Source organism: Lissotriton helveticus, chromosome 3_1, assembly GCF_964261635.1.
Source record: "Lissotriton helveticus chromosome 3_1, aLisHel1.1, whole genome shotgun sequence".
Lineage (NCBI taxonomy): Eukaryota > Metazoa > Chordata > Amphibia > Caudata > Salamandridae > Lissotriton > Lissotriton helveticus.
In genome coordinates this window covers 1,870,888,448-1,870,909,783 of record NC_136061.1, presented here as the reverse complement: position 1 = coordinate 1,870,909,783, position 21,336 = coordinate 1,870,888,448, and positions in this window count along the sequence as shown.

The following is a 21,336-nucleotide window of genomic DNA, read 5'->3' as shown; positions in this document are numbered from 1 at the left end:
CCTGAAGGAGAAGGTGATGTGGGCTCAAGTGAAGCTCGCAGAACAGCAAGAAAAGCAACTGAGTAAATTAAATAAAGTTACTCAGAACCAAGGTCCTGGGGGAGGGAATGGAGGAAAGCCCCAACCTAAAATGAGTAGGGAGGAAGCCAAAAAGAAATTTCCCTGCCATCAGTGCGGAGAAATTGGACATTGGCGAGACGAGTGTCCATATTTACAAAATGATAATGCCCAAACACCTGATTTAATTCCACAGACGCAGAATGAAAAGCAAAGAAAGACCCAGCAGCAGGTAAAAACGATTCAAGTGTCACGAGCGCCAAAGCCTATATTTAAAGGGAAGTCACCACAGGGTGATGATGTAGAAGTCTGGGGAGGCAATGAGGATAGAAATACAGCAACTTCGCAGTATTTGTTGAACGACACTTTTTTCTGTGATGACCAGTACTGACGGGGCCTGAGAGGGGAGGACGAGGAGTGCGTACTTGGCGCCTTTTTGCCGGTAGACCAGTCAGGGCCATACATTGAAGGAAAGGTTGATGGAAATGATGTCACCTTTCTATTGGACACTGGTGCTAACCGTTCTACTGTGAGAACAGTGGACGTTCCAAACCTACCCCTCTCGGGAGAAGCAATCCAAGTAGTAGGAGTATCTGATCAATTAATTAGTACACCTGTTACCGAACCCATGGAGATCTCAATTGGAAACTTTAAGCAAATGCACAGATTTGTTGTCTGTGATACCAGTCCGGTAAATTTACTGGGACGTGATTTGCTGTGCAAAATGAATTGTACCATCTTTTGCACACCAAAGGGCGTCGAAATTCAAACGCCAGATGAAGACGGTATCTACAAGCTAATGCTAATTAGACCTGACTCAGAAATAAAACTAATGACTATACAGGACTTGCCTGAAGAACTCCAGCAGACAGTGAAGTCAGAAGTGTGGGACTTTACTGGAAATGATGTGGGATTAATGAAAAATATAGATCCAATACAGATAACAATGAAAGAAAATGCAGTTTACCCTAACACTAAGCCTTACAAAATGAGTGCCGAAGTGAGAGCAGGTGTTGCTATTGAAATACAGAAATTGCTAGAAGCAAACATCATACAGGAAGTAATGAGTAGCCCGTGTAATTCCCCCATTATGGGCATTAAGAAGCCTAGTGGCAAGTATCGAGTAGTGCAGGACCTGAGAAAGGTAAACAAAATTATGGTTCCTTGCTGTCCCATTGTCCCAAACCCAGCAGTCATCCTGTATCAGATTCCCTGGGATGCTGAATGGTTCACTGTGATAGACCTATGTCATGCTTTCTTTTCGATCCCATTGCATCCAGATAGCAAATTTCTTTTCTCATTTGCTTTCAACAGTAACGTATATGTCTGGAACAGGGTCCCCCAGGGGTACACAGAAAGCCCCTCTATCTTTAATCAGATCTTGAAAAAATGCCTGGAAACTTTAGTCTTACCTGGAAAATCTGTTTTGGTACAGTACATTGACGACCTATTGGTGGCGTCTAAAAGCCATAGGGATTGCGTGGTTGACACCATTGCCCTACTGAATCACCTGAGTGAAAAGGGACATAAAGTGGCCCCTGAAAAATTACAGTTATGTTCGAAATCAGTGAAATATCTGGGACACCAGATAGAAAAAGGTATCAGAAAAGTCACCTCGGAGAGAGTCAGAATAATTCAAAATATGCAGTTACCTCGTACTCAGAAAGAAATCAGAATGTTCCTCGGAGTTGTAGGTTATTGCAGGCAATGGATTGTGGGATTTGCAGTTCTTGCAAAGCCTTTGATACAAATGACAAAGAAAGGAGCAAAGGACCCAGTTGAATGGAATGACGAGAGCCTAACAGCTTTCACACAGTTGCGAAATTGCCTGTGTACAGCCCCTGCTCTGGGAATGCCTGACTACTCCAAGGAGTTTGGCTTATTCTGTGACACTCGTGACAATTGTGCATTGTCAGTCCTGACTCAAGAGCATGGGTTGACCAGAAGGCCTGTGGCATATTTTTCTGCCACTTTGGATCCAGTGGCTGCTGGATTACCTGGATGTCTGAAAGCAGTAGCTGCAACTTGCACCAGTTTAGAACAAAGTGAGTCTATCATTATGGGACATCCTGTAACTGTATATGTTCCACATGCAGTTGTGATACTATTGACTCGTACAAAAACTCAGTATCTCACCCCTAGTCGGCTGACTAAATATGAGAGGATTCTCATGGGGGCTGCAAATATAGTTATTACCCGATGTAACATTTTAAACCCTGCCACTCTACTCCCTGACTCAATGGTAATGGAAGATAAGGGAGATAATGAGCATGACTGCATTGACCTGACAGAGTTCAGTACCAAACCTCGCCCAGACATCAAAGAAACTCCTTTGCCTGTACATGATGTGGAATGGTTCGTGGATGGTTCATGCCTAAGACATGAACTAGGAGGACTAAGTGCTGCCTACGCTGTGGTCACGTTAGGCAAAATTGAAGAAGCATCTTATCTATTTGGAGTAAAGTCTGCACAAGTAGCCGAATTGTTCGCCCTGATAAGAGCTTGCAAATTGGGAAAAGACAAAAAAGTAACAGTGTATACTGATAGTCAGTACTGTTACGGGGTTGTGCATGACTTTGGCCAATTATGGCTACAAAGAGAATTCCTGACTTCTTCAGGTACCCCCATTCGGAATGGAAAAGTTGTCCAAGACCTTTTAGAGGCAATCCAATTACCAAAGGAATTGGCAGTGGTCAAATGTGTTGCTCATAAGAAGGGCCTTGACCCTGTATCTTTGGGAAATGATTTCGCTGATCGGGTGGCAAAACAATGTGCTATGGATCGACTGAGAATAAATGCCAATCGGGGTGGGGTTGGAAACAGCTGCCAACTTAGAATGTTTGAAGAAGTGCCTACTTGGGATGAAGTGAGAGAATGGCAGCATGTGACGCCCTGGGAAGAGAAAGAGAAATGGAAAGAACAAGGTTGTAAACCGAGACGTGAGGATGGTGTCATGGTGGGCCCAAATGGTATGCCTGTGTTACCAAGACACCTGCTTGCCCCAATGGCTCGATTGATACATGAGGGATCACACATTGGGAGGGACGCCATGGTTCTGGTATTTCAACAGACTTGGTACAACAAGAAATTCAGGAAGGTAGCAGAGTCCCTTTGCCAGAGGTGCTTGACATGTCAGCAGTTCAACGCTGGCAAGAAAACAGAAGTTGAACTGATGAAAATTGGGAGATCAGGGGGTCCCTTTGTGAGAATACAAATTGATTTCATTACCATGCCACGATGTGAGGGAAAAAGATATGTCCTTGTCATTGTCTGCTTATTTTCAAAATGGGTGGAAGCTTACCCTGCCACACAGAATGACGCCATAACAGTAGCTAAGCTCCTACTAAAAGAGTTGATACCTAGATTCGGGGTTCCAGTCTTTATTGACTCAGATAGAGGCGGACATTTTCAGAATGAAATTTTGGCCCAGCTTTGTAAAGCATTTGGGATCACACAAAAGCTGCACTGTGCATATCATCCAGAGGCTTCTGGAGTGGTAGAACAGATAAACGGTACTATAAAAAATAGATTGGCAAAAATATGTGATTCTACTGGCTTGAACTGGATAAATGCCCTGCCTCTTGTTCTGATGGGACTCAGAAGCATTCCAGATCGAAGAACAGGCCTGAGCCCCCATGAGATATTGATGGGAAGAGTGATGAGACAAGCATGGGTACCAGGATACAAACTGTTAAGCATTTCTGATGATTTGGTACTTGAATACTGCAAGCAACTGGGTGACCAAGTGCGTTCTATCTCTCGCCAGATTGGGGCAGACGCCGTCGCCAACCCGACTACTCCAGTTCACAAATTGGTTCCTGGTGACTGGGTTAAGATAAAGAAGCATACTCGTTCAAGTTGCCTTGAGCCAAGGTGGGGGAAAAAGCGCCAAGTAATCCTGGTAACGACGACAGCAGTGAAGTGTGCAGGCGTTCCCAAGTGGATCCATGCCAGCCATACCAAGAAGGTGATACCAGACGAGGAACCTGGAGCTGAAGGTTGTCCAGCTGAGGGGTCTACAGACGTTGGTCCTGAAGTAGCTGATAACAGACGGCCGAGCACCAGTCCCGTTGAGGGTCCTTTAGGCGTTGGTCCAGAGGTAGTCGATGACGTACGGCCAAGCACCAGTACTGCCGAGGATCCCACAGACGTTGGTCCGAAAGTAGCTGATGACGAGCTGCAGAGGATTTGGCCAGAAGATTGGATACCCATAATCGATCTTACTGGAGATCCACTGAGAACAAGAGAGCGAATAAGGGAAGACAGAGAGTGGAATAGAGAGGTCGAGCAAGGCACAGGCGAAGACCCTCAGATCATTGAGATTCACATCAAATCTGAGGACGGAGAAGAAGGTCAGACAGGGACAGAACAAGTGATCGATACTCCTCCACGGACTCCTGATATCGAAAAGGGACAGACTAGACATAGTGTAATAGTTCGAGCAGAAGAAAATCAAGGGATCGAAGTGCTCGAGCAGGATCAGACAGAACTAGGAGAACATGTTCAGGACATAGAAACAGAGACATTTGAAAGCGAAACGCAAAATATACCTGAACCAGGCCAGCTTAGTAACCAGGCAGAAGAAATAGATACAAGACCTGGGACTAGTCAGACAGAAAGGGAGAAGACAGAAATTGAAGTGCCACAAACAAGTGTAAATAAAAGGACATTAGAAGAAAGCCAAATAACAGTGCCAGCTAAAAGACTCAAGAAAAAGAAGCACATTGAGCCAAGGTATATTAAGAGACTAAGATTAAGAATAAAAACAGTCCAAGAGAAACTTGCAGACATAAGAAAAAGTCCACGAATTGCAGAAATACCTGAAGATAACTCCAAGAGAAGGAGTGAAAGAATAAAAAGACAAAACGAAAAATACAAGGATCAAGAGTGGACCTACTTAATATTGGAAAACTTTGAGGATCTTGATATTACTGACGAAAGCGACGGAGAACGGATTACTGATTACTCTGCAGAGGAAGAGGAAGAACCTCCGTGAAATTGGTCAGCAATAAAAATACCTGGGAAAAGCTGCAAAGAGGGGTTAAAATTTCCTTCTGAGCCAAAATGTCTGATTCAAACGTGAGTGGTAGACCTAGCCGCAGTTGTTGCAAAACATGCTGCAAAGTGTGTATATGTAGTATAGTCATAGTAATATTAATTTGGATAGGATTAACAGTTTTCATTCCCTTTATGGTTAGCAAAAATACTAATATTGACCCTACTGAGATTACCGACACTGAAGAACTGACAACACGAAGTGTAGAAAGACGTGAGAAAGCACTCAGACAGACAAAACGAGACTTAGAAGCATCAGATGAGGAAGGACTACATTACCACGGAGTTAGAAACAAGACACATTTAAATGTTTTCGCAAATTTGTTAGTGCATTACGTAGAAACTATGGAAATAGAAGATTGTTATGTCTGCATGAAGCTACCTACTTCTGTGGCTGAAGGCGTGACATATCATCACCTACCTCTGACCTATGGAATCTCCTGTAGTATTTTAGCAAGCTTATTTTACAAAAGAGGACCGTTACAGTACTATTACTCTAACAATGACGTGATCTTTTCTGAACTTCCTATTCGTGGAAACTTGAATCCTGTACATACCAAAAGTGACGTTACACGTTATATGGGAGAATATTTTCTGACTATAGGTACTATAGACTTAAATGAAGCACACAGAGATAACTTGACCTGTACATTACATGAACAAGAAAATATATTTTTAAACATGGCAGAGAAAAGAAGGGAAAGTTTCCAAAGGAAGGCAAATGACAAAGGGCAGAAAACACCTAAATGGGCTGAAAACATGGAAAGCACCTCAAATGGCGGGGCAAGGCCTGCTTTGTTGCTGGATTTCGAGAAGAAAGGGAAACTCTGTCTTCATCGCGAGAAGACTAGTTATTATAATAACATTTTCATTGGTTCCAGTCAATGTGAGCACAATTATAAGGTAATTGGAGGTTGGGGATTCAAAAATGGGTCAGAGCCTGTGTTTCCTGGAATTTATTATATATGTGGAGACAAGGCTTATTTCAAATTGCCGGATCACTGGTATGGAAGCTGCTACTTTGGCATTGTTTTCCCGAGAATATACCATGTGAATGAAATTGCTGGAAGCAGTGAAAACACTAATGGCTTAGTGCGTAGCAAAAGAGAAAGCGTAGGTGAAATAATGGGTAGTATTTTTAGTGCACTGATACCTGGAGTGGGAGTGGTTCTGAACACTCACAGAATTTGCAAATTGTCCACAATAGTGGATGTGTTGTCTACTGACACAGCTCATGGATTTCTGCTGGTCAATACCGAAATGGTTGCGATCAGATCAATGGTTTTGCAGAACAGACTTGCTCTTGACACCTTATTAGCAAAAGAGGGCGGGGTCTGCCGGATGTTGAAGGCGCAACATTGTTGCACTTACATTCCGGACAAAAGCGTACAGCTCAAAAGATATGTGAAAAACATTACTAATTTGGAAAAGGAACTCAAACCACTCGAGGTTGACAGTGCCTGGAAGAGACTGGTTGATGGTCTCTCCAATGTAGGTCATTGGTTTGCTAGTTTAGGTAAAAGCTTATTGTTAAAGGTACTGATGCCAATTGGAGTGATAGGTCTTATCCTATTTCTCATATTCGTCTGTTGCAAATGTCGAAAGCATACTAAGAAATACCAAGTGAATGCAAGAGGAGTGAAACGGAGTGCGAATGAGCTTGAATTGGAAGAAATGAATAATCAGATTTATAAAAAGGTGAAAAATTCTCACCCTACCAAAACTGAGAAAGAGAAGCTGAATCGCTTGTTGGAAGAGATAGAAATGTACAAGGTGTGAAAGAAAGTTGGCATCTGGTTCCATTTTTTGTGATGATAGTAAATATCATCAAAGAGGGGATTGATAGAGCAAGATTTCGCATCGCGACTTGCTCGATTCATGGACCTCGAAACCGTTGTAACCTCGTAACGAATTGTACGTTTTACTAATATCTTTTATTTCCGACATAGATGTATGGTAGAGAAGCTTGCTTATGTGTTTTATTAATACGAATAACTTTTGTAATTCTAAAATGGCCGCTGCTTGACTTTCCTCTTCTGCGCATGCGTCAGTCACACTCACGTGACTTCGTGTACAGATAGTTTTTTGGAGGGAAAGGGTGCGCATGCGTAATAAGCAATACGATGACTATGCTTTGATAACGTGGTGAAGCCTTGTGCTGCTGCTCTTGTGACATTGTTTGTTGCACTTACCATTAATGCATAGTATATTTTTATAATGATGAAACCTGAAATGTGAAATCATGACATGTAATACATTCATTCATTTCTATGTTTTAATTTGTTTTCGCTTACTTTTCATGTGTCACGGGAAATGGGGGTCCAAATGGGTCATGAGCCATTTTGAAGGTCCTTTCTGCGCATGCTCCAGATGCAAGGCCAGAGACAAACTTGGACCGTGGAACTCAGCCAGCTGGCAGCCACAGTTGAGATGCTCCTGAGAGAATTACCTCTGACCCAGGAGGATGGAGCCAATGTCCCTATATTGTTACAAATGTATAAGTTTTCATTGTATTCCGTGCGACTTCTCGTGGGAACCCCAATCTTGCTAGGCGGCACCCAAAAATGTAAATTAGGCCTTAGAATAGTCTGTTCTGATTGGTGTGTTAACTAAATCCTACTTTAGGACCAATCCAAATTGAGGATTCTGACACTTTGCAACATTTGGGGGGTGGTACCCTGTCCCAAAACAGTATATCTAGCCTAGGTTTAGCTAGAGAAATTGTCCGACTTGTCTGAATAGCTGACCTGTCACTGACCCAACGCACTCAATAGGTGACTTGATACAGAGGTGCTGCGGAGCTCTCTGTCCGGAATTTGACCATAGACTCTGAAGGTTTTACTGAACCTTAAGTGCTGGCGGAGCACTTTTGCTGGGGAATTCGCTGACCCAATCGGGGTCCTGACTGATAGCTGCAGAGAGGGTGGAGCGCAGGCGTTGCTTCCGAACTGCGGGTGCTGGTCGTATCCTGGTGGTCCTGTCCTGATCCGAATCTGGGTTTCCTGTCCTGTCCTGGGGTGTCCATTCTGCACCTGCTGTCCCACTGAGGGTTATCCTTCCTTGAGGGTTTTCCTGTCCTTAAACTGACCCGTGGCCAGGGTTGGTTTTCACACCAGTCTAGGTAAATATCGCTCTGAGTTCTTAAACTGCACCTTTCTATTTTTCTGTCTTTGCTTTAATAAAGACATACCTTTGCACGTGAATAATTTTCCATGCTTTCTCCTGCAACCATTGCATTTCATAAAATCGTTTGCATTTTTATTTCATAGCGTGTTCCTATGTTACCCTACCTTTTAGAAATCATTTTTGTATTGCAGTTTGCAACTTCCTGTTATGATCTTGGGTTTTTCTCTCGTAAAACTGACTAAAGTAACTCAGATTTATAGCGTGTTCACTTTCCCCTTATCTTAGTTTTCCTCTCACTTAGCGGGTTCCCTGTCGCACTAGTATTCTATTTATAAAGCTGTATGACTGCCCTTTATTTGAATTTAAGATAAAGCTTTCAAAATTTCCAGTTGTCCGTGGTCATTTCATGAAAAGTAAAGTCATATGTTGAATAGTATATTTTGCTGCCTTTTCCTTTTACAGCTAGCTCCCTGACCCATCGTTGTCATAGGTACCCATAACGGTGGATGGTAAGTTGGGTACACTGGAAATAATCGAAAGGGAACTCACAATTATTGGTAGTAGATTGTGTGGTCATCTGATCAAAGTATATGATAAAGTAAAGTATATGGGCCCGAAGCCAGAAGTGGCGAAATTATTGGTCGGGTGACCCGCGATCTCTAGCAGTACAATGACCTGGAAAATAGTATAACTAGCCTAGGTTTAGATAGAGAAATTGTCCGACTTTTCCGAATAGCTGACCTGTCACTGACCCCACGCACTCAATAGGTGATTTAGAGCAGAGGACTGCGGAGCACTCTGTCTGACAGACTCTCTGACCCAATCGGGGTTCTGGGAAGGTGAAGTGCTGGCGAAGCACTTTGCTGGTACATGCTATAACCCAGTCGGGGTTTTGGCTGATTCCTTGCAGAGAGGGAGTAGCGCAGGCGTTGCAACTGAACTGCGGGTGCTGGTCTTAAATCCTGATGGTCCTGTCCTGATCCGAATCTGGTCTACCCTGTCCTGTTTCCATACTGCACCTGCTGGCCTACTGGCAACTGCATTCTTTGGGGTTCTTCTGTCCTTTAACTGACCCGTGGCCAGGGTTTGCAAAGCTTTGATTGAATATGTTCCTTTTCTTACCCTTCCTTGGTAAATAAAAATTTGTGTTTTCCTGTTTATTAGCGTGTTCCATTTTTCCTTACCCTCCCTTTAGTTAAATGCTAAACGTCTAATGATTGAATAAATTGCGTCCTTTTCTCTACCCTCCCTTGAAAGTAATTAAGCTTGATTATTCCATTTACTAGTTTGTTCCTTTTTCTTACCTGCCCTATAGTCATATGCTCAAATTGTTTTCGTAATTGCATATTATGTTCTCTCTCTTTACCTACCCTTGATAATTGCTTAAACTGTGTTGGTTTAGTATGTTTCTTTTCTTTACCCTCCTTTAGTTAATGTTGGAAAGTCTGTTTCTCAAAATAGCATGTTCCTTGTTTTCCTTCCCTTTAATTAAATTTTTGCTAAATGGTTGGCATAATATTTCTTTTGCATAGCTATACACGGTTTCTAATGTTGGTTATTGATAGCCTGATTACTTTTAACCTATGGCTTATGACCTTTGATGATGAATAGATAAAGATTTTACCCCTTCCCCGAGTCTGTGGTTATTATATGAGTACAAATGTTAAGGTATTTTTGACTGTTTACCTATCTTAACAACCAACTCCCTGATCCATTGTGGTCATAGGTACCAGTGACAAGGATTGGTAAGTCAATGGTATAGGAATCAGTAGTATTAAAATAGACTGGTAGTAGAGTGTAGGTTACCCGATTGAGTAAATAGTGATGAATTGAATTAGGGGCCCAGGTGAGTATTGGTAAAACTATAGTCGGGTGACCTGCGCGCTTTATCACCAGTTCCAGCTCCCGGAGCCAGAAGTACGGTCTCCGGCCGTACCCTGCCCCAGTCAACGTTTCTAAGACTTTATGTGTTTTGGGTTAGAGTGTGGTCTCAAATTAATAATATTTTTTCCACTAGTTACCCTTATCATAAATCTCATATTTTTCTGGGTAGTCTCGCCCCTATATGGACTCATCGCCCTTTTAGTATAAAAATAATAGATTTACTTATTGCAGTAGCTTTCCAACAAATCACTAAAGCTTGGAAAGATCTCACTAAACTCTCATATCAGGCATGGTGGTATGCTATATGTTATAATCATAGACTAGATACAACTTTTGTTTATCCACCTGCTCTCGCTCCAAAACGAAAGCAATTATGGGATCCAGTGACCTCATTTTTTGATTTATGTGCTATCCAGTCTCTGCCTCAAAATCCTTTCCAACAAGAAGTTGCTAAACCTCCATGAGCTTCCTTAATTGTTCTACCAATATCTTATTCATATACTCTTTCTCATTCTTTTAATTATCATATGTTAATAACTGTTTCATATTTCATTATGGCTGGTTGTGACTACAGTTTATTTCCCTTTGAGTGATTATCTATTTATTTTACTGTGTACTCTTTTATCATATATGCATTTTTAATGTGCATCGTTTTCTTACATGACTAACAATAAAAATATATTTGAACTGAAATAAAGAAAAAAAAAGACTTTATGTGTGCATCTCCATAATAAAGAAAAAGTTTGTAATGTTAATGGGAGCTAAAGAAAAGGAGGGATGTAGAGAACCATCCGGACCTCTCTATACATTGTATCTAGTGCATGCACTCCTCAGGGCGGGCTCGTCCCGAGGAGATAAATAAACAGCGAGAAGACCGCTCGTGGTCTTCCTGCCAACGGAGCAGTAACCTGTGTGGGCCACCATTACTGGCGTGCGTGCAGTACATCATAAGGCCTCCTGCGCCCCGATACAGTGAGTCAGCACACCTATATCCCTAGGTCTTTGACCTCGAAGCATCTTCTCTCTAATTAAAGGTAAGAGCGCCCAGAAGTTTGTGTCGTGCACTGGACAAATATCCTTTTACATTACATTACCGGCACACAGGCTAGAGTAACTTAAAGACGCGTTTTCCACTACGTAGTGGGTCTTTCTTGCCGATCGAAGCTGACATATTTTGCCTTGCCCTTTTCGGTCCTTAACACCATCACTGCTTTTGATCAACAACAGGATCGGGAAATAGGGATTTATGGATTGTATTAGAGTATTCGTTAGGAATTTGATTAATGGTATGGATTGTATACTTTTTTGTGACTGTGTAATAAATGTTCGGATCTTACTTTCTCCTAAGAGAGAAAATAGTGTACTTGAACATTTTGCTGCTATATTTTCGGGATAAATAATTATTTTGGTCGGATTGAACACAAAGATTCATATTTCCACAATTTCATAAAATTTGGAAATCTGACTCTTAATCATCTTAAAAATAATATTTGAAAGAATATTGTGAAATTGTAGGTATCTTGTATTATTGCACTGTTCAAGATCGTGTCTTAGGTAGGCCAGCTACCAGTATGTCGAAGAGACGGCACCTGCTTTAAATGTACACAGTGGCCAGGGCCCTGGGCTGACAGCCATTGTGATGTCATCCTCTGGGTGATGTCACAGCCAGGAACTCTGGGCCATAGCAACCAAGATTAAACCAGAACCTGCAGTGTGCCGACTCGCCAGAGCAGGTCAGGTGAGAGGCAGCAGGGCTCGCACAGAGAGGAAGATGGAGGACTCCAAAAGCTTCCCCTCAGCGGACCTCACTGTGGCACTGCCCGCCAACATGGAGGCCGGCACTCCTGGGTCTCCTCCTCCCGAGATACCAGGTAGGACAGGGCCTCAGTGCAGCTCAAAATGTAATGACTCCATAATGATATAGAATGAAGCTTCGAAAAGTACCCATAGCTACACTACACTCAGATGCCTAGTTGTTCTCTGTGCTTCATTCAAAGTACGTAAGTTTTGACATTTCTGACGGTGATTTCTCAGTTTTAGGGGCAATCGTGACAGCTGATGATTTTAGAAAGGAGTGGAGGAAAAGAAAGTGGCAAAGAGACATTATAGAATAAGCCATAGTGGTAAAACATGTGAATGACGTTGGCTGGACAGTTGAAGAGGTGGAGAGTGACAAGCACGGGACCCAAGAAAGTGGAGGGAAAAGGATGTACGGGCAAGGCAGTAGAGGGTGACAAACGTATAGAGTGGTAGAGTGTGTGAGAGCTGGAGGTGAGGAGTAGCAAGTTGTTTGAAGGATGGAATCTGGAGAAAAGTGGAAGTGGTGAAAGGTGTTGTTTGAAGGATGGAATGTGGAGAAAAGTGGAAGTGGTGAAAGGTGATCCAAAAAGTGGCAAGTGTAACATTCGGTTCAGTGGAGATAAATGAAAAATGGGCGAGCAAGAATTGATTAAAGGTAGTAAATGGACAAGAAGTGGAGCGTGGAGAAATGAGGACGGAGAATAGGACACAGTGAGGAAAGTTTATTAGCATTGTGGAGGGAGTATAAAGAATGCCATTGGCCTTCTAGAGACCATCAGGGGTGCCACATTGCAAACATTGACAGTGCTACTCGTATTTGCCCCAGTATCATTGAATTCCACCAACTGAGGTCTGTCCTGAAAGCCCTCATGAATAGTGGCATCAGATTCTGTCCTCGCGTGGCCTTCTGGGTCTTCACAAGAGGTGACTGGCATCAACACAGAAACAGACTGCGGAGGAAGTGCCACTCCATTTCTCTTATGTGCAGTATCTAACTCGGTGGGATAACGCATGTAATGGAGATTAAAAAAAAGTTGTATGGGCACATGGCTGGGTACACCCATTGCACGTGAGCACTAGTGCAAAAGACGACTGCGCGCCTAATCAGTTATCCAGTACCAGGCTTTCAGAACCAGAAGTTGTATCACAATACTTATGAACATAATGTGAAAAAGTCTCACGGGGGGGGGGGGGTGCATTAATCTTAATAGTCTCTGCAACATTCATCAGCATGTACCTGAATGTTCTGACTCCAACCCAGCACTGTAACAGTGTTGGATGGACGGGCACTGAGATGAGTAGCATACTTTAAGAAGGCATCCCTCAGGTGAAACTTGCCTTGTTCATCTCCTCTGTCTCCAGCATCAAATGCGCGGTTCTACAGAGGTCAGCTCACTGCCCCCTCTCAAATACATGTTTGACCCCTTCCACCTTGGACATTCTGTAGATGTTGATTATGTCAAATTTCTCGTCGGGCTACAGGCAGGCAAGGGTGGTTGAGAACAAGTTGTCATTTGTCCAACAGTGTCAGCTCTTCCCCTTGGAAGTGTGGGGCAAACTACAACCAGAATTTGTGCCTCCATTATTGATGTTTTCTGGAGAGACAGAACATGCCATGCCTTAATTTTCACGTTTCGATTTTTCGATTCCTTTTAGATGTAGATCAGATTTCTGTTTTCCATGGTCTGCAAGTGGTTTCCTGCAGTGAATATGGGACAGATGGAGATGAAGGTAAGATCATCTGCATTTCTTCATGTATCTATTCTAAACTCCTAAATGTTACGATCATGACATTGTGGGGCATATTTACAAAGAAATGGTGCAGCGGGGCACAGTGTCATTTAAAAAAGCGCAGGAATACGGCGTATTTACAAGAATAAGGCACACCCCTGTGTTTTCTTCTGTGCCGTCGCTAAAAAAGCTGCCTAGTGCCAGCGCAGGCACCCTTGCACCATGGTGCAAGCGATCCTACGTTGAAGGGATGCTTATGTTTGTGCAGGAAGAGATATCGTTCTGCACAACAAAAAACAAATTAATGGCGTTTTGCCTCTTCTATGTGTACTGCAGAATGCAGCAGACATAGAAAGAGCAAAAATGTGTAGAAATAAAAGTGATTCTCCTCATTGCACCGCTTTAGCGCTTCCTTTTCAAAAGTATTTTTTGGCGCTACCTCAGATCTACAGATCCTAGTAAATCTGATGCAGTGTCAAAAAGCAATGGGTGTTGCATGGACACGCCCACAGCAACACCCATTGCACGCCCCTTTGCTACAGACAACTGTGGCGAGGAGGACTATATTTACAAGGTAAAGTAAAGTAGCTTAGAAGGTGCCTTGTAAATATGGAGCATGGCATTGTGCCACCAGAGCGCCGGAAAAAGTGATGCTCTGGTGGGGCAATGCCCTTGTAAATATGCCTCTGTGGGCCTGATTTACCAATTTCTCACACAGCGCAGAGCAGCAGCTGCAAATGCTGTGCTGTATGAGAAGGCGAGAGCAGGAGAGCACCAAATTCACTTGAATATGGCACTCTCCTCCCTTTTCCCTAGCTGCTGTGCGCCGCTGAAACACCTTTTCGCCATAGTGCAAGGGTGTCTCCATGAGTCAAGCATAGGTTTTGTACTGGAAGGGTACCCTTCCAGTACAAAATAATATGCTTAGATTAATAATAAAAAAAAAATCCACTACATATGTGTGCTGTGCAGTGCAGCACACATGCAAAGTCGGAAAATAAAGGAGAAAAAAAGCATTTCTGCTTCGTGGAGCCTGGTTTAAGGGTGCACTATTTTCTGACGCTAAACCCCGTCTACTTTATTTAGTAAATTGGGATTAGCATCAGAAACCCTGGGTGGTTGCATGGAACGCCCATGCACCACCCATGGTATGCCCCCTTGGAGCCAAGTAATAAAAAGCAGCGCTATGCTCTACTTTGTGTTTCTTTAACGTTATTTCCAGCGCTAAACAAATGTAGCGCTGGAAAGAAAATCAGACACAAATATTTTGCACCAATTTGCATCACTTTTGTGACAAAAACATGGCATAAAATCTTAGATCTGCCCTCCTGTATCATAGTTTTGTTCAGACTTTGTAGGCCTTGAAGCTGTTCCTCAACTTTTTCTATTAGGTATTTGTCTTCTGAACCAGTCACTATGGTTTCTATCTCCCAAGATATTTGTAAGTTCTTGCCAACTTTAAGGCAGTGTACCAGAGCATCATGTGGTGTGAGCTTTTCTGCAAGGTTTCTAAATCGTCCTTCAAGAGGTGGAGGTCCTCTGAATGATTCATCATCATTCTCCTGTGCAGCAGGTGTCTGTAATGCTGCCTGGGAGAGGTATATAGAGGACACTACCTTCTCTTCACCACTGTTCTCTATCCTCACTGAGGGTGGTTGCCCCAGTGAGACAGTCTCAATTCAGCTGATAGAAGTGGATCTGATAAAAGCGCCTGTCGGTGAGACGGCACGGGGTTTATTATCGTGGTGTGTGAATGGGCATTGACAAGTGTGCCTCACCTGAGGGCTGAGAGATGATAGTGTGAGCAGGCAATCAGGAATGGCTGGGGAAGAGCCAGGGTCCCTGTGGTAGAATGGAAGTGAACCCAATCCTACAATGTCATACACCGTATGTATTACTAGGAAGCAATCCAGAACCAGGAAGCACGTGTACGCCTAGATGGATTTTCTGGAAATGGAAATAATTGGTTAGACGGCACACAACTATATGCAGTAGTATAGAAGACACCAAACACAAACATGGCCTATTTGCCCAATTATGCAACCAGGAGAACTGTCCTCCCAAGATAGCGGGGGTTATTCATGTGTAATGGCTGTGCACAAAGGCAGAATGAAGTCTAGGCAGGCTTATGATGGTAATACGCATAACTGTAAGGTTTTGGTCCCTGTGATCTGGAGAATGTATGTAGATTGGAAGGGGGTGAAGGTGGTTATTTGTGGGGGTAAAGCAGCTTGAACCCCTTCCCAAATGTGCAGGTGGCAAGGTTGGCTGAGTGGTCAAGTGTAGTGATATTGATTTACGACCCCTCAATGTCTGCTGAGAGATCACTCTCAATTCTCTTAATGGGGCCAGAGTAAAAGGCAGGAAAGCAACAATAATTAACCCTCCAGAATCTCACAGATCAAAACCAATAGCTAATCAGACTCTCTATTGTATAAAGTCCCTTCTGTGTTGAATGCCCCGCCCACCCCCTCTCCCTCTGAATGAGCAATTGGCTTTCTCCGATGATCTGTTTAGCACAAAGTGTACAGCTTTAGGTTAATACAGTTTGGCTGTAGCAGAAACAAGGTGCATTGTAGAAATGCAGGCTGCTAATCACTGTTGGCACAGCAGGCATACTCCAGGGATTTGAAAATGAACCGAGTGCCTTTCAGACAACCCACACCATTCCCGAAAGGATTCTGCCTCTCCCTGGGCAATCTTTAGGCATTTGGCTGCAGCACAAGGATAGGCCATAGGCCTACAGGAGGATTGAGGGGGGGGGGGCATTTTTTCTCCCAGAAAGATCAGTTAACTTCTTCCAAAGCAGTAACAATCTTACAAACAGACTGTCAGGCGTAATGGGCAATCCTTTGGCAAATGGATACAAGGCTCAAAGCAGAGAGTATCCACTGTCATTGGGTGGAGTCTCAGCAGAGTCACAAAGCAATAGTAACGAATTGGGGCCTAAAACTCTTTCTCATAGTTCTGTCTGCTTGTGAAAATGTCAGGCCTACCCTCATCTGAGCTCCCAGGCCAGGGCTAAATTATTTAATTTAGCTGCACACTGTTGACCGATACATCCACTACCAGACCCTAAGTTCCTTTCTGGATGGAAGGTGACTGTAGCTACACTGGGACTAGTATTATGGCTCTCTGTCATATTTAATGCTACTTAGGGGCATAGTGATTTATAGATTGACATCCATGGCCACTGGGACTTAGGAGAGGACTTCCCCTCCAGACAGCACATTTATCGGTAAGTTGAAGCAGCATTTTCTGGGCACACTCGCTTACCATCGGTCCTATCATGGGAGTTAACATTTACATCAATCAATTTCACATAACAGTGCAATCCATTTGGTTACACAATGAGGATCAGGAATCGGTAGCTAGGGTTAAGAAAGTTTATTACAAATTCAAAATCAAGTTAAGATACACAACTCTTAACACCATGCTATAAAAGTACAAAATAGCAACAGGCATGCCGAACCTACGAAATACATTTAGGCAGATAAATATTAGGCATACAAGCAGTTTGGTCACATCAATTCAAAAGATCAGAGAAAAATCCCAGATTGGGTTGTCTACACATGGGTAAGTATAATTTTCTAAAGTAAGTCCCAGCTATAATAGATGGTTCTAAAATCTAAAGGGCTTCAAAAATCATGAGTTTCCATAAAGGAAATAAGAACTAGGCAAGGAAAAATAATTAGGAAAGGTGTCAGCATTTCAGAGGCTCGGTCAAGAGTATTCTTAGGTCATACAAGTAAGTGTTAGCCTAAGCCCCACTCAACAAAGAGTCAAAGAAAGCATTGAGGTCTAAATCTCTCAAAGTACAGGGAAAAGTGCTCTAAACAGTTAGGGAATGTCTCTGATGGGATCTGCAAGGAATCTAAAAGGCATCAAAGGGGTATCTGAATATCGAACGGAATGAACACTAAAGGCCTCATTATGAAGTCGGTCGGAAAGGCTCCAATTGGCATTCGGTTTGACCGAACCCTGTCGGAAGCCAACTCGGAAACATTTCCGACCGACCGATTACGATACAAGGTAGTAGGTCGGTCATCCCGAATTGGTTCCGACGGGCATTCAGAGAGTCCGACTCGATCAGAAGCCGAATCATAGAGCTCTACGGGTTGCGTTTCCAACCAACTGATTACAATGTCGGATTCCAACAGCCGTTCTGGCTCGGTCTGTCCAACACAGATCAGCTGTTGGAAACCGACTTTGGGGGCCTGTAGCAGGCCCCCCTTCACCTAGAGGCCTCCGGTTGGGGCCCGTAGAGGGGAACTCATGACTCCCCTCTTTCCAACCATGCACAGTGTGGCAGGCACCATAGGGTGCGCACCACAGGATGCAAGGTTTTCCACACCCACCTCTTTCTTCAATGGGAGGCAGTTTTGTCGGTCGGAACACAGGCACCCATTGAAGTCAATGGGAGTCCTACCGAACGGTGTTCAGAACCATCGTAATGGGTAAGTCGGAGTCCCCAAACCCGAGTCGGTCAGAAACCATTCCATCAAGGAGTCGGTCGGAATACTTTCCGACCGACATCGTAATGTAAATGTAAATCCATATTTGTAAAGCGCAAATTACTCACCCTTACGGGTCTCAAGGCGCTGGGGGCCGTCGTAGAAATTAAGTGAGCTATTGCCAAGAGCCACATGGTACTGAGCTGAGCTGCCGCCGGAGTTGGGGATCGAACCGTAAACCCTGTGCTACGAAGTCATCTGCCCTGGCCGCTGCTCCACACCTCTGAGGCCATATGTTATAACACACAAGAGTCTTCATGGGAAACACCTCTTTGCACGCATCATCAGTGATCTATTGTTTTTCTCCACTTCTCACATTATACACTGCAACATTTCCCAAATATCCCACACAAAAACTGGAACAAAGAAATGACATTGTCTTGTAACGCACAAGCCAGGTTGAAACATTGCTGAATAGGCCTTTCAGTTAACACTTAGGCTAGCCATGTTCTTTCATCAAGGTGTTCATCTCAGGCCTTTTCTGTCTATCACTGGTACATGAATGTATCTATTCTTCAACTAACAATGTGTGTGAATACCTTCAAGAAATGTCACATTATGAAGAGAATAAAAACCAGCATTTATGCTGCTTGAAGTATAATGGATCATATAGTGGTTCCAAGATGGCCAATGTGTAGGAGCTCACGGCGGCGGCTCTCTGGATTTGGGCTTATCTATTGGTACAAATCCCCTGCTTAACCCTGCCATCCTTGACACCAACAGTCATCCTTGGAAAGAAGACTGCATGAGGAACACAGCGGGACAAACATCTTTATTACTCAAGTGCTGGCTCCTGTTGTTATCTTATCGTTACGGTGAACTAGCACTGCCTTCCATGCCGAAACCTGGGCTGATTGTCCCCGTTCCTCACCTTTACCAAAAAAAGCTCGACTCGCTGCCCAATCCTTTGAAGTACGACAGGGCGGCACTCTGCAGGGAGAGAATTCTGGATTGCCTCTGCAACTTGCTGGAAAGGGCTGGCTCACTAGCAGCTGGGTCTCGGACTGGTTGAACCGAGAAACTGGTGAGTGCCTCCGCCTCCCCCCTCGCCTCCTTGCCTCAGTTCTGCAACCTGAGTTGACCCACATGAAGGGCTGCCATCAACGAGGATTCTCTGTTCTCGTTGATTGCACAACACCAGAAAATCGACCGCCTCGCCTGCTTACTCACTGGACTCAACTTGGCTTGAACTGGGGGGTGGTGGAGCTCGAGAGTCTGGATGGCTCTCATCTTCCCTCCTGTCGACCGTTGCGGCACATGGGCTGCAGCCTGTGTTGACCCTCGTGAAGGTCTGCCATCGTCAATGATTTTGTGTTTTCTCTTGCTGTTATTCTTCCACCAATCGACTGCCCCGCCGACTTGCTTAGGCACTGGTTTTCAGATTAGCGTGAGCTGGGGGGTGGTGAAGTGCATGAGAGTCTTGCTGGCTCTGGTCTTTCTTCCCCTGGTCTGCTACGGCACTTGGGCATCCGTGTCGACCCTCTGCCTTCCCGTGTATCGACCGGGGACCTTACATGAGATCCCAGCACTGTCCTGGCCCTTCATTCACCATGGTTTTGCAGTGCCCCAGACCTTTGATCTGAGGTCTTTGGCCTCTTGAAAGCGGAGACCCAGGTCACGCTTGGCTCCTGCAGTGGTGCCCTAGATCAATTGATAGGGCCCTCAGTGACCAATCCTCCATTTTGTGAATCACTTCTCCACCGACTTGATGCACTTGCAGAAGATGGCATCCCTCACATGGAAAGGCAACTGAGTGAATACTGCAACTGAAACAAAGGCAGGAATAACCTCTACCTGTATATACCTTTGCAAAAGTGGCGGACATCTTTGACAGTCTGTGACTGGTGCCCGTTACTTATAGAATATATATATTTTTTGTGTGGAATCCCTCAGGGTAGATGGTGCCACTGCATTGCTACCACCATTACAAACTTTGTGTCTTCATCAATCATTAATAAAATGCCTGTTCAAGTTGGCCTGCCGGAGAGTTGAGCCTGTGAGAGGCACCTGGATTGGGGATCACCTTTTAAAGTATATCCCCATTTAGCCATACTCTGTTTCTCTCAGGATGAAGATTTGAAGGAAAAAACTCATTCACCTACCTTTCACACAGTATCGATGGCAGCCTAATGCTCTATCAACACCCGTTTCCTGGCTATCTGGATGGGACTCTACTATCTCACCTGACACTGCCCTTCCGAGCCTCTGTGGATCCCGATGGCTGGAGCCGAACTGGCAGACCTGACTTCGCCTCCCACGGTCCTTCGGCCATTGGGTCCAGGCTCGGGGTTGTGGAGGGTGAAGGCGTTGCATGCTCCTTGCTCATTTGGAGCTCTGGACTTTGGGGCGCGACTGAATGAGCCCACCATTTTGAAAATTGCTGTGGGATGAGTGGGATGAATGGGTTGGACCGTCCCTGAGTCCTTGAGTCATTCTCAACCTAGAGCTCCATCTAGTGGCCACATTTCACACTGAGGAACTCTCTCTCTAAGCTCTTCATTGTCAACTCGCTTAAGAGCTCTTAAATTTGCTTCCTCCCGCAAAAGAATTCACCTTGGCCCCTCACAGAATGGATATAAGGCTTGACCCCACCGGACTCGATGCTTTCACTATCAACTACCTTCCTAACCTCTCTAAAAATGCGGTCAAAAAGCACAAACATAGGTTACTCAAAACTCGACCTGAAACACTTATCTCAGACTTTTACTTCTGTGCCAACAAGGGTAAACTTACCAATGACTTTATCTTCTACTCCAGAAAATGGGCAAGATTGAGGAACGTCTTCTATCCAATGCTTCGTATAACTGGTGCCAGGAAAACTCTGTGTGGCCTCAAACTATCAGCTTTGCCCTCGCCCTTCTACAATGCGAAGACCACCATATCGCTTTCCACCAATGGTATTATCCTAATTGAAGCCTCAAATGACAATTTAGCTAAGGTGGATAATATCTTCCCTACCCTCAAGAAAGCAATGAATTCTAAGTCTTCTCATCCCCTCTTAAACCATCCTATTCCACATGATATCACTCTCCCACCCCTCCTCACGTCCGGCATGACTTCAACCTCACATAACCCTACTGACTCCTTAAGCGATCTCTCTTCCATCCAGTCCCCTGACTTAGTATCACCAGAACCTTCACTGTCTACACTAACATTTAAACAAGCGGCT